Source organism: Triticum urartu, chromosome 2A (assembly GCF_056163025.1).
Source record: "Triticum urartu cultivar PI428250 chromosome 2A, HENAU_Tu73, whole genome shotgun sequence".
Taxonomy (NCBI): Eukaryota; Viridiplantae; Streptophyta; class Magnoliopsida; order Poales; family Poaceae; genus Triticum; species Triticum urartu.
This window is the reverse complement of record NC_141874.1, coordinates 221000210-221015612: the sequence shown is the minus strand read 5'-3', so window position 1 is coordinate 221015612 and position 15403 is coordinate 221000210.

Sequence of the window (15403 nt, the reverse complement as noted above, 5' to 3'; positions counted from 1 at the left end):
CCTATGCTGGCGACTTGTCGTCGAAAGCCAGGCCGGGTTAATAGAAACCACATATGTATGCTTCAGATATGAGCAAAAAGTCTCAAGACAAACCCAAAAGACTGTTTTCAAAAAACTTAAGTCAAACAGAGAGAAAAAATTGAGGCTTCTAATTCGAATACGATCAGTAAACCAGACCAGAGGGGTTAAGCTAGGATTCAAATACGATCATGTAGCCCCCAGTGGCTTTGGCGTTGCGCCGATTAAGAGGGTGCCGACATCTATGTTCTCTTTGGTTCGAATACGACCTATGTTTGAACAGGAAGCCCCCAAATGACCTTGAGAGTTTTTTTAAGGACTCTGATTCAAATACGATCAAAGTCGGACCCAAAAGGGCTTAAGTTATGATTCGAATACGATCAAGAAGCCCTTAGTGAGTTTGGCATTGTGCCGGTCAAGAGGGTACCGACAGCTATGTTCTCTTTGGTTCGAATACGACCTATGTTTGAACAGGAAGCCCCCAAATGACCTTTACAGCCCAACCTATAAGCCGGATCAAAGGGTAGTCATAGCTATGCTCAGTGAGCAGGAAGCCCCCATGTATTTTGTAACAGGGCGTATAAGCCGGATCGGATACCCATGTTTGAACTGCGCATCATAGCAACAGATCCTCTTCGGCAAATTTTAACTTTTTGCAAGAGATAAATTCTTCTTGAACCGGGATTTTGAACCGGATATTGAGAGTTTTCAAAGCCTTGTGGGAGACAGGTTTACCTTGAGCCGGATTGTACACCAGAATTATTCATTTTGAGCTGGAAATTTTCTGAGGGCTTTTAAACATGCAACATTTACTGAGCCATGTCATCATAGCCCCCGAGTTTCAAGGCGACTTGAGGAGTTGGCTTGAGATTCTCCATAGTTGACTGTGATATAGACCGGTTCAAGTCCTGCATGGGAGAACTTGCAACCCAAAGTAATTGCTCTTTTAAAGAAAATAATATGTAATATAAAATATATTGGACGAATTTCACCTGATAAGTTAGGCTAGTAATTATCCGCCGCGGAGTTGATGATCATCATGGTGAAGCTGAAATTAATCACAGCCGAGTCGGCCACGGGAGCATGTAGATGAGCCGGTCGTGGCGTTGTAAGCCGGTGCGGACGGGTGAATCAATCGCAGCAGTGGTAAGCCGCGCGGTCGGCAAGTCAATCGCGGGCGTAGTTTCAGCGAGTTGATGTAGATCGAGCTACACGGGCGGCGGCTTGCGCACGCATTTGTTGAACAATGCGGTATGGTTGGATGCTGGCGCTTAATAATATTGGCGTGAATTTTATATCCATGATACAACCATCGCTTTTGCAGTGAATAATTGTCCTGCATCGGAAAATATCGCAAAATAGAGTAGTTGTTTGCAGACAGATTATTATATACAGATGAAATAAATAGGATAGGTATCACCTGACGTCGTATTTTTCGGATGAAGTGACTGCATGATATCTTGACCAAATGATAACCACGCATCCATCCAATTTTTAAATGAATCATGCCTGAGCAGCGCATTGAACTTGGGTGTCCTTATCAACTTGGCCTGTGTAAACAGTACTCATGGAGTACTACTCCGTAACTGAATTTGCTTTGCACAATAGCGAGCAGTACCAACTCGATTGACCCCTTGTGTGACAAAGTGGAAAACAGTAGCACAAACAAACGCCTTGGTGACTTGAACGTTTACTTGTAGCCGCAGGATCTGATCCTTGGCAACTTGCAACACCGTACAGATGTGAGTAGCTTGGTAGTACGGAGCGGGCGATGCTCAATGCAGGGGCAACGCCAACGGAGGCGCGAGGCGCTCGTCGGCGCTCGTCAGAAAGCTGCGGTTCGAGGCCAGAGCGGCGACCCGGTGCGACAGCGACACACGGCAGAGCCGGGTTGAAGCAGAGGTGAGCACGACGGCAGCTCAACGGTGGCGGTTGACAAAGCACAAGGGCGGCGCTTAAGCTGACACAAGGCCGCGGTGGTTTGACAGCGAGGCCACGGCGGTTCGACGAAGTCCATCTCATGGCGGTTTTGCAGGAAGCCAAACAGAGGGACGACTCACGGGCAGCGGCTCACAACGGCAAGATGAGGCCACAGCCATGGCGGGTCAAAGGCAAACGCCAGCGGGTTGAAGACGTAGGCAGCCGACTTGGAGCAAGGCCGGCGAGGCCAGCGAGGCGCACTTCCAGAGAGGAGGCCATCGAGGAGACTCAAGGCACGGCGGCTGAAGCGGCGGGCCATAGCAGCTCAGCGAGGCACGACGGCGACGGCTCAGAGCTCGGTCGTAGAACCGACGGTGGAGCGTGAAGGAGGCCGCAGTAGGGAGCGGAGCGACCGAGTTATGGCAGAGGACGCAGCAGACGAGCCAGCGGGCGGACGATCAACGCGCAGCTGAGCCGGAGGAGGCATCAGCGCGGCGAGTCGCGGATACAAAGGCGCCGCAGCCGACGGGGTGTCGTTTGGTGGCGATGTGGCCGGCTTGACAGAAGGCGGAGCCAAACCAGTGGGGGCAGCTCTGGGCGAAATCTGGGCCGACCGCGGTGGATGAGTCCGATGACTTTTTGAGATGACGACCTGGCGGGGGCGACGCCTGGAGGCGAGGGCGACTCGGAATGGACCTGCCGGGGCGGCTCTCGGGCGGAGGCAGAACGGCGAGGTGGCAGAGTCTGAATCAATTCCCCGTTCCCGTGTCTGTCTCGGTTGTTGCCAGTTTGATTGCAAAGGGTCTGGCGACTCTGCAGAGGCGAACAGCAGCAGCTCCGGCCAACAGCGGCTTGCAGCGGCTGAAGCGGTCGTCAGGGCGCGGCGACCCGGAGGCTGCAAGAGCAGAGTTGAGTAGAGGCAGCGAGGCGGCGGGGCGCGCCGGAGCCGGTCGGAACGGCAACCCGGTTCGGGCGCGCAGCTCGGAGGCGACAAGGCCGGCCCGAGGTGGCGACTCGCGGGCGGGGGCTCGGCAACGGCGGCCCAGAAGCAATGCCGGCGAAGGAAAGCATCTATCTCCACTTCCGGGTCGTGGGTCAACGCTGTTTCCACTTCCGGGTCATGGGCTCGTGGCCTGTAGCACTAACATCTCGTATGATGGAATCCATCTATCTCCACGTAAGGGAGGTATTTCCCAGGCTTGAGCAAAGTAGTAGTAATAGTCTTGTCTTTTCCTAATAGTACCTTTGATTCACTTTAGTACCTTGATCTGGACACCAAGACCGCAGATCGCACCACGGGATTTTCCTTATATACTATTTCAGCCACCGGCGCCCATTGATCTTGTCTGCACTCTACAACAAGGAAATGATTGCACGATGTTGCAGAGTTCGCCTCGGTACTGCTCTAGTCCTACGAATCGTGTCAAGTTGATCTGGATACGGATGACACCCAGTCGATCTCGGCGAATCAATCACGCGTATAACTTATCTTCTTCTCAAGAGTAGCCGTAACCATGAACATACGAATCAGCAACTTGTCGATTGATCTGACATGTCTTCTTCAGAAATCCGTCCGCCTTGGCGACTTGAAATCAGTCCAAACGATCATAAGACGGCGGCTAACCAAAGATATAATCCCAATCTTTTCTTGATGTTAAATCCCACTGATTGTAAATCCAGACCAATGAACTTGAAAACTTACGCCGATCCTTCCGAGCTAGTTCTTCTCTCATCTGACTAATCACGAGCTTCTCAATCTCTAATAAGAGACCCCTTCAAAAACTTAACACCACCGTGCGCGAGCCCCACGATGGGCGCCAACTGTCGTGGAATTGTCACGGCAGATGTCCTAGTGTGAGGACTTAGTCGTGAGACCAGCACATCTTTGTGGTAGATTGAGAGGGGTTGATCGGGATGAGAGATGCAGGGCGGATCAACGCACAAGACAAGGATTTAGACAGCTTCGGGTCCCGGGAAACATCATCCGGTAATAGCCCTACATACTGTTTGTGGCTAGATCTCATTATGCTCATTAGAGAGCCGCCGCATAAGCCGGCTCCCCCTTTGTGTCTAGCCCTAGAGATTGTTTGTTGCCTCTCCCTCTTGGGGTGCCCTGTCCCTCCTTATATAAGTTGAAGGGGCGGGTTACATGTGGATTCCTATCAGGATTAGGACTAGTCTATTACAAGTGGAATCCTAGTCTGCCCCCTGATACGTCTCCAACGTATCTATAATTTTTGATTGTTCCATACTATTATATTATCAACCTTGGATGTCTTATATGCATTTATATGCTATTTGTTGGAAATATGCCCTAGAGGCAATAATAAAAGGATTATTATTATATTTCCTTGTTCATGATAATTGTCTTTATTCATGCTATAATTGTGTTATTCGGAAATCGTAATACATGTGTGAATAACAGACACCAACATGTCCCTAGTAAGCCTCTAGTTGACTAGCTCGTTGATCAACAGATAGTCATGGTTTCCTGACTATGGACATTGGATGTCATTGATAACGAGATCACATCATTGGGAGAATGATGTGATGGGCAAGACCCAATCCTAAACATAGCATAAAGATCGTGTAGTTCGTTTGCTAGAGTTTTTCCAATGTCAAGTATCCTTTCCTTAGACCATGAGATCGTGTAACTCCCGGATACCGTAGGAGTGCTTTGGGTGTACCAAACATCACAACGTAACTGGGTGACTATAAAGGTATACTACGGGTATCTCCGAAAGTGTCTGTTGGGTTGACACGGATCAAGACTGGGATTTGTCACTCCGTATGACGGAGAGGTATCACTGGGCCCACTCGGTAATGCATCATCATAATGAGCTCAAAGTGACCAAGTGTCTGGTCACGGGATCATGCATTACGGTACGAGTAAAGTGACTTGCCGGTAACGAGATTGAACGAGGTATTGGAATACCGACGATCGAATCTCGGACAAGTAACATACCGATTGACAAAGGGAATTGCATACGAGGTTGATTGAATCCTCGACATCGTGGTTCATCCGATGAGATCATCGTGGAGCATGTGGGAGCCAACATGGGTATACAGATCCCGCTGTTGGTTATTGACCGGAGAGTCGTCTCGGTCATGTCTACATGTCTCCCGAACCCGTAGGGTCTACACACTTAAGGTTCGGTGACGCTAGGGTTGTAGGGATATGTATATGCAGTAACCCGAATGTTGTTCGGAGTCCCGGATGAGATCCCGGATGTCACGAGGAGTTCCGGAATGGTCCGGAGGTAAAGATTTATATATGGGAAGTCCTGTTTCGGCCATCGGGACAAGTTTCGGGGTCATCGGTATTGTACCGGGACCACCGGAAGGGTTCCGGGGGTCCACCGGGTGGGGCCACCTGTCCCGGGGGGCCACATGGGCTGTAGGGGGTGCGCCTTGGCCTACATGGGCCAAGGGCACCAGCCCCAAGAGGCCCATGCGCCTAGGGTTTCAAGGGGGAAGAGTCCTAGGAGGGGAAGGCACCTCCTAGGTGCCTTGGGGAGGAGGGATTCCTCCCCTTGGCCGCACCCCCCTAGGAGATTGGATCTCCTAGGGCCGGTGCCCCCCCCCTTGGCCCTCCTATATATAGTGGGGGAAGGAGGGCTTTTCATCCACGCCTTTGGTTGCCTCCTTCTCCCTCTCCAACACCTCCTCCTCCTCCATAGCGCTTGGCGAAGCCCTGACGGAGTACTGCAGCTCCATCATCACCACGCCGTCGTGCTGCTGCTGGAGCCATCTTCCTCAACCTCTCCTTCCCTCTTGCTGGATCAAGAAGAAGGAGACGTTACGCTGACCGTACGTGTGTTGAACACGGAGGTGCCGTCCGTTCGGTGCTAGGATCTCCGGTGATTTGGATCACGTCGTGTTCGACTACCTCATCCCCGTTCTTTGAACGCTTCCGCTCGTGATCTACAAAGGTATGTATATACATCCGATCACTCGTTGCTAGATGAACTCATAGATGGATCTTGGTGAAACCGTAGGAAATTTTTTGTTTTCTGCAACGTTCCCCAACAGTGGCATCATGAGCTAGGTCTATGCGTAGTTCTTCTTGCGCGAGTAGAACACAATTTGTTGTGGGCGTAGATGTTGTCAACTTTCTTGCCGCTACTAGTCTTATCTTGCTTCAACGGTATTGTGGGATGAAGCGGCCCGGACCAACCTTACACGTACGCTTACGTGAGACCGGTTCCACTGACTAACATGCACAAGATGCATAAGGTGGCTGGCGGGTGTCTGTCTCTCCTACTTTAGTTGGAGCGGATTCGATGAAAAGGGTCCTTATGAAGGGTAAATAGAAGTTGACAAATCACGTTGTGGCTTTCACATAGGTAAGAAAACGTTCTTGCTAGAACCCTACTTCAGCCACGTAAAAACTTGCAACAACAATTAGAGGACGTCTAACTTGTTTTTGCAGCAAGTGCTTTGTGATATGATATGGCCAAAGTTGTGATGAATGATGAAGTATCTATATGTGATGTATGAGATGTTCATGCTATTGTAATAGGAATCACGACTTGCATGTCGATGAGTATGACAACCGGCAGGAGCCATAGGAGTTGTCTTTATTTTTTGTATGACCTGCGTGTCATTGAGAAACGCCATGTAAATTACTTTACTTTATTGCTAAACGCGTTAGCCATAGTAGTAGAAATAATAGTTGGCGAGCAACTTCATGGAGACACAATGATGGAGATCATGATGATGGAGATCATGGTGTCATGCCGGTGACAAGATGATCATGGAGCCCCAAGATGGAGATCAAAGGAGCTGTGTGATATTGGCCATATCATGTCACTATTATTATTTGATTGCATGTGATGTTTATCATGTTTTTCATCTTGTTTGCTTAGAACGACGGTAGTAAATAAGATGATCCCTCATAATAATTTCAAGAAAGTGTTCCCCCTAACTGTGCACCGTTGCGACAGTTCGTTGTTTCGAAGCACCACGTGATGATCGGGTGTGATAGATTCTAACGTTCACATACAACGGGTGTAAGACAGATTTACACATGCAAAACACTTAGGTTGACTTGACGAGCCTAGCATGTACATACATGGCCTCGGAACACAGAAGACCGAAAGGTCGAGCATGAGTCGTATAGAAGATATGATCAACATGAAGATGTTCACCGACGTTGACTAGTCCGTCTCACGTGATGATCGGACACGGCCTAGTTAACTCGGATCATGTTATACTTAGATGACTAGAAGAGGGATGTCTATCTAAGTGGGAGTTCATTGAATAATTTGATTAGATGAACTTAATTATCATGAACTTAGTCTAAAAACTTTACAATATGTCTTGTAGATCAAATGGCCAACGTAGTCCTCAACTTCACCGCGTTCCTAGAGAAAACCAAGCTGAAAGACGATGGCAGCAACTACACAGACTGGGTCCGGAACCTGAGGATCATCCTCATAGCTGCCAAGAAAGATTATGTCCTACAAGCACCGCTAGGTGATCCACCCGTCCCACAGAACCAAGACGTTATGAACGCTTGGCAGACACGTGCTGATGACTACTCCCTCGTTCAGTGCGGCATGCTTTACAGCTTAGAGCCGGGGCTCCAAAAGCGTTTTGAGAGACATGGAGCATATGAGATGTTCGAAGAGCTGAAAATGGTTTTTCAAGCTCATGCCCGAATCGAGAGATATGAGGTCTCCGACAAGTTCTTCAGCTGTAAGATGGAGGAAAATAGTTCTGTCAGTGAGCACATACTCACTATGTCTGGGTTACATAACCGCTTGACTCAGCTGGGAGTTAATCTCCCGGATGACGCGGTCATTGACAGAATCCTCCAGTCGCTTCCACCAAGCTACAAGAGCTTTGTGATGAACTTCAACATGCAGGGGATGCAAAAGACCATCCCTGAGTTGTTCTCTATGCTGAAATCAGCGGAGGTAGAAGTCAAGAAGGAACATCAAGTGTTGATGGTAAATAAAACCACTAAGTTCAAGAAGGGCAAGGGTAAAAAGAACTCCAAGAAGGACGGCAAGGAAGTTGCCGCGCCTGGCAAGAAAGCTGCCGGGAAGAAGCCAAAGAATGGACCCAAGCCCGAGACTGAGTGCTTTTATTGCAAGGGAAGTGGTCACTGGAAACGGAACTGCCCCAAATACTTAGCGGACAAGAAGGCCGGCAAAACAAAAGGTATATGTGATATACATATAATTGATGTGTACCTTACCAGTACTCGTAGTAGCTCTTGGGTATTTGATACCGGTGCAGTTGCTCACATTTATAACTCAAAGCAGGAGCTGCGGAATAAGCGGAGACTGGCGAAGGACGAGGTGACGATGCGCGTCGGGAATGGTTCCAAGGTCGATGTGATCGCCGTCGGCACGCTGCCTCTACATTTACCTACGGGATTAGTTTTAAACCTCAATAATTGTTATTTAGTGCCAGCTTTGAGCATGAACATTGTATCGGGATCTCGTTTAATTCGAGATGGCTACTCATTTAAATCCGAGAATAATGGTTGTTCCATTTATATGAGAGATATGTTTCATGGTCATGCTCCTATGGTGAATGGTTTATTCTTGATGAATCTCGAGCGTAATGCTACACATATTCATAGTGTGAGTACCAAAAGATGTAAGGTTGATAATGATAGTCCCACATACTTGTGGCACTGCCGCCTTGGTCACATAGGTGTCAAACGCATGAAGAAGCTCCATACAGATGGACTTTTAGAGTCTCTTGATTATGAATCATTTGACACGTGCGGACCATGCCTCATGGGTAAGATGACCAAGACTCCGTTCTCAGGAACAATGGAGCGAGTAACCAACTTATTGGAAATCATACATACTGATGTGTGCGGTCCAATGAGTGTTGAGGCTTGCGGTGGCTATCGTTATGTTCTCACCCTCACTGATGACTTGAGTAGATATGGGTATGTCTACTTAATGAAACACAAGTCTGAAACCTTTGAAAAGTTCAAGGAATTTCAGAGTGAAGTTGAGAATCAACGTGACAGGAAAATCAAGTTTCTACGATCAGATCGTGGAGGAGAATACTTGAGTCACGAATTTGGCACACACTTAAGAAAATGTGGAATAGTTTCACAACTCACGCCGCCTGGAACACCTCAGCGTAATGGTGTGTCCGAACGTCGTAATCGCACTCTATTAGATATGGTGCGATCTATGATGTCTCTTACCGATTTACCGCTATCTTTTTGGGGCTATGCTTTAGAGACTGCCGCATTCACTTTAAATAGGGCTCCGTCGAAATCCGTTGAGACGACACCGTATGAATTATGGTTTGGGAAGAAACCTAAGCTGTCGTTTCTAAAAGTTTGGGGATGCGATGCTTATGTCAAGAAACTTCAACCTGAAAAGCTCGAACCCAAGTCGGAAAAATGCGTCTTCATAGGATACCCTAAAGAAACTGTTGCGTATACCTTCTACCTCAGATCCGAAGGCAAGATCTTTGTTGCCAAGAATGGATTATTTCTAGAGAAAGAGTTTCTCTCGAAAGAAGTAAGTGGGAGGAAAGTAGAACTTGATGAAGTGTTACCTCTTGAACCGGAAAATGGCACAACTCAAGAAAATGTTCCTGAAGTGCCTGCACCAACTAGAGAGGAAGTTATTGATGATGATCAAGATACTTCTGATCAAGCTCCTACTGAAATTCGAAGGTCCACAAGGACACGTTCCGCACCAGAGTGGTACGGCAACCCTGTCTTGGAAATCATGTTGTTAGACAACGGTGAACCTTCGAACTATGAAGAAGCGATGGCGGGCCCGGATTCCGACAAATGGCTAGAAGCCATGAAATCCGAGATAGGATCTATGTATGAAAACGAAGTATGGACTTTGACTGACTTGCCCGTTGAATGACGAGCCATAGAAAATAAATGGATCTTTAAGAAGAAGACAGACGCGGATGGTAATGTGACCATCTATAAAGCTCGGCTTGTCGCTAAGGGTTATCGACAAGTTCAAGGGGTTGACTACGATGAGACTTTCTCACCGGTGGCGAAGCTGAAGTCCGTCCGAATCATGTTAGCAATTGCCGCATTCTACGATTATGAAATATGGCAAATGGACGTCAAAACGGCATTCCTTAATGGTTTCCTTAAGGAAGAATTGTATATGATGCAGCCGGAAGGTTTTGTCGATCCTAAGAATGCTGACAAGGTGTGCAAGCTCCAACGCTCGATTTATGGGCTGGTGCAAGCATCTCGGAGTTGGAACATTCGCTTTGATGAGATGATCAAAGCGTTTGGGTTTACGCAGACTTATGGAGAAGCCTGCGTTTACAAGAAAGTGAGTGGGAGCTTTGTAGCATTTCTCATACTATATGTAGATGACATACTTTTGATGGGAAATGATATAGAACTCTTGGACAGCATCAAGGCCTACTTGAATAAGAGTTTTTCAATGAAGGACCTTGGTGAAGCTGCTTATATATTAGGCATCAAGATCTATAGAGATAGATCAAGACGCCTCATAGGTCTTTCACAAAGCACATACCTTGATAAGATATTGAAGAAGTTCAATATGGATCAATCTAAGAAGGGGTTCTTGCCTGTGTTACAAGGTATGAAATTGAGCTCAGCTCAATGTCCGACCACGGCAGAAGATATAGAAGAGATGAGTGTCATTCCCTATGCCTCAGCCATAGGTTCTATTATGTATGCCATGCTGTGTACCAGACCTGATGTAAACCTTGCCGTAAGTTTGGTAGGAAGGTACCAAAGTAATCCCGGCAAGGAACACTGGACAGCGGTCAAGAATATCCTGAAGTACCTGAAAAGGACTAAGGAAATGTTTCTCGTTTATGGAGGTGACGAAGAGCTCGTCGTAAAGGGTTACGTCGACGCTAGCTTCGACACAGATCCGGATGACTCTAAGTCACAAACCGAATACGTGTATATTTTGAATGGTGGGGCAGTAAGCTGGTGCAGTTGCAAGCAGAGCGTCGTGGCGGGATCTACATGTGAAGCGGAGTACATGGCAGCCTCGGAGGTAGCACATGAAGCAATATGGGTGAAGGAGTTCATCACCGACCTAGGAGTCATACCCAATGCGTCGGGGCCGATCAAGCTCTTCTGTGACAACACTGGAGCTATTGCTCTTGCCAAGGAGCCCAGGTTTCACAAGAAGACGAGGCACATCAAGCGTCGCTTCAACTCCATTCGTGAAAATGTTCAAGATGGAGACATAGAGATTTGTAAAGTACATACGGACCTGAATATAGCGGATCCGTTGACTAAACCTCTCCCTAGAGCAAAACATGATCAACACCAAAATTCCATGGGTGTTCGATTCATCACAATGTAACTAGATTATTGACTCTAGCGCAAGTGGGAGACTTTTGGAAATATGCCCTAGAGGCAATAATAAAAGGATTATTATTATATTTCCTTGTTCATGATAATTGTCTTTATTCATGCTATAATTGTGTTATTCGGAAATCGTAATACATGTGTGAATAACAGACACCAACATGTCCCTAGTAAGCCTCTAGTTGACTAGCTCGTTGATCAACAGATAGTCATGGTTTCCTGACTATGGACATTGGATGTCATTGATAACGAGATCACATCATTGGGAGAATGATGTGATGGGCAAGACCCAATCCTAAACATAGCATAAAGATCGTGTAGTTCGTTTGCTAGAGTTTTTCCAATGTCAAGTATCCTTTCCTTAGACCATGAGATCGTGTAACTCCCGGATACCGTAGGAGTGCTTTGGGTGTACCAAACGTCACAACGTAACTGGGTGACTATAAAGGTATACTACGGGTATCTCCGAAAGTGTCTGTTGGGTTGACACGGATCAAGACTGGGATTTGTCACTCCGTATGACGGAGAGGTATCACTGGGCCCACTCGGTAATGCATCATCATAATGAGCTCAAAGTGACCAAGTGTCTGGTCACGGGATCATGCATTACGGTACGAGTAAAGTGACTTGCCGGTAACGAGATTGAACGAGGTATTGGAATACCGACGATCGAATCTCGGACAAGTAACATACCGATTGACAAAGGGAATTGCATACGAGGTTGATTGAATCCTCGACATCGTGGTTCATCCGATGAGATCATCGTGGAGCATGTGGGAGCCAACATGGGTATACAGATCCCGCTGTTGGTTATTGACCGGAGAGTCGTCTCGGTCATGTCTACATGTCTCCCGAACCCGTAGGGTCTACACACTTAAGGTTCGGTGACGCTAGGGTTGTAGGGATATGTATATGCAGTAACCCGAATGTTGTTCGGAGTCCCGGATGAGATCCCGGATGTCACGAGGAGTTCCGGAATGGTCCGGAGGTAAAGATTTATATATGGGAAGTCCTGTTTCGGCCATCGGGACAAGTTTCGGGGTCATCGGTATTGTACCGGGACCACCGGAAGGGTCCCGGGGGTCCACCGGGTGGGGCCACCTGTCCCGGGGGGCCACATGGGCTGTAGGGGGTGCGCCTTGGCCTACATGGGCCAAGGGCACCAGCCCCAAGAGGCCCATGCGCCTAGGGTTTCAAGGGGGAAGAGTCCTAGGAGGGGAAGGCACCTCCTAGGTGCCTTGGGGAGGAGGGATTCCTCCCCTTGGCCGCACCCCCCTAGGAGATTGGATCTCCTAGGGCCGGCGCCCCCCCCTTGGCCCTCCTATATATAGTGGGGGAAGGAGGGCTTTTCATCCACGCCTTTGGTTGCCTCCTTCTCCCTCTCCAACACCTCCTCCTCCTCCATAGCGCTTGGCGAAGCCCTGGCGGAGTACTGCAGCTCCATCATCACCACGCCGTCGTGCTGCTGCTGGAGCCATCTTCCTCAACCTCTCCTTCCCTCTTGCTGGATCAAGAAGAAGGAGACGTTACGCTGACCGTACGTGTGTTGAACGCGGAGGTGCCGTCCGTTCGGTGCTAGGATCTCCGGTGATTTGGATCACGTCGTGTTCGACTACCTCATCCCCGTTCTTTGAACGCTTCCGCTCGCGATCTACAAAGGTATGTAGATACATCCGATCACTCGTTGCTAGATGAACTCATAGATGGATCTTGGTGAAACCGTAGGAAAATTTTTGTTTTCTGCAACGTTCCCCAACACTATTTTATATGATTTTTGGGACTAACCTATTAACCTAGAGCCCAGTGCCAGTTTCTGTTTTTTCCTTGTTTTAGAGTATCACAGAAAAGGAAAATCAAACGGAGTCTAATTGACCTGAAACTTCACGGAACTTATTTTTGGAAGGAAAGCAACCCGGAAGAATTGGAGTCCACCTCAAGGAAGCTTCGAGGAGGCCACAAGGTAGGGGGCGCGCCCACCCCCCTGGGGCGCCGTCCACCCTCGTGGGCCCCCTGACGTATTTCTTCCGCCTATATATCTCCATATACCCTAAAATGATCAGGGAGCACAATAGATTAGGAGTTCCGCCGCCAGAAGCCTATGTAGCCACCAAAAGCCAATATAGACCCGTTCCAGCACCCTGCCGGAGGGGTAATCCCTCTCCGGTGGCCATCTTCATCATCCCGGTGCTCTCCATGACGAGGAGGGAGTAGTTCTCCCTCGGGGCTGAGGGTATGTACCAGTAGCTATGTGTTTGATCTCTCTCTCTCTCTCTCTCTCGTGTTCTTGAGGTGATACGATCATGATTTATCGCGAGCTTTGCTATTATAGTTGGATCTTATGATGTTTTCTCCCCCCTCTACTCTCTTGTAATGGGTTGAGTTTCCCCTTTGAAGTTATATTATCGGATTGAGTCTTTAAAGATTTGAGAACACTTGATGTATGTCTTGCCGTGCGTATCTGTGGTGACAATGGGATACCACGTGATTCACTTGATGTATGTTTCGGTGATCAACTTGCGGGGTTCCGCCCATGAACCTATGCATAGGGGTTGGCACACGTTTTCGTCGTGATTCTCCGGTAGAAACTTTGGGGCACTCTTTGAGGTTCTATGTGTTGGTTGAATAGATGAATCTGAGATTGTGTGATGCATATCGTATAATCATACCCACAGATATTTAAGGTCACATTGGAGTATCTAGGTGACATTAGGGTTTTGGTTGATTTGTGTCTTAAGGTGTTATTCTAGTACGAACTCTAGGGCTGTTTGTGACACTTATAGGTATAGCCCAACGGATTGATTGGAAAGAATAACTTTGAGGTGGTTTCATACCCTACCATAATCTCTTCGTTTGTTCTCTGCTATTAGTGACTTTGAAGTGACTCTTTGTTGCATGTTGAGGGATAGTTATGTGATCCAATTATGTTATTATTGTTGAGGGAATTTGCTGTGGCGAAAGTATGAACCCTAGGCCTTGTTTCAACGCATTGCAATACCGTTTGTACTCACTTTTATCATTAGTTACCTTCCAGTTTTTATATTTTCAGATTACAAAAACCATTATCTACTATCCATATTGCACTTGTATCACCATCTCTTCGCCGAACTAGGGCACCTATACAATTTACCATTGTATTGGGTGTGTTGGGGACACAAGAGACTCTTTGTTATTTGGTTGCAGGGTTGCTTGAGAGAGACAATCTTCATCCTACGCCTCCTACGGATTGATAAACCTTTGGTCATCCACTTGAGGGAATTTGCTACTGGCCTACAAACCTCTGCACTTGGAGGCCCAAGAACGTCTATAAGAAGAAGGTTGTGTAGTAGACATCAAGCTCTTTTCTGGCGCCGTTGCTGGGGAGGTTAGCGCTTGAAGGTATATCTTTAGATCTTGCAATCGAGTCTTTTAGTTTCTTGTTTTATCACTAGTTTAGTTTATAAAAGAAAATTATATAAAAAATGGAATTGAGTTTGTCTCATACGCTTCATCTTTTTAATATCTTTCGAGAGTATGATGGAAAGGAAAATTGCACCAAAGTGTTAGAAGAAGAATGCATTAAAATGTTTTGCACTAAATATTTGAATGATGAGCATGATTGCAATGTTGTTAGTATGAACTCCTTGAATATCCATGGTACTAAAATGATGATTGCACTAGTTATGATGAAAATGTCTCCTATAAACATGTCAATTTTTGTGGAGTGCATTGGGTTTGTAAGTACACACCAAATAGGGAAGATAGATATTGCAAGAGGCATAAGTACTTAGAAACCAAATTGTTGCAAGAAAGTCATGATGTTTGTGCTAAAAAATTCAATATTTTTCGCGCCCCTTGTGAACTTTGCAATGAACATGGTCATTTAAATCTCCAATGCAAATTGTTTCATGACCGAATTGTATCCAAAAATTGTGATAATTTGATTACCCTTGAACATCATAAAGAGCTTAGTCTTCTTTTGGGGTATGAGGAAATGAAACGTATAACTGAGGGTATTCTAAAGTTTAATCTTGGTAGATTTCTTGATTTTGATTTAGAGAAAATTTATATGTATTGTGCGGTGAATTGTATTGAAAATCCTTATATTGCCAACTACATAAAGAAAAGAAAACAAATAGAAAATGAATAGAATACTAATGAAAGGGAAAAGACTTC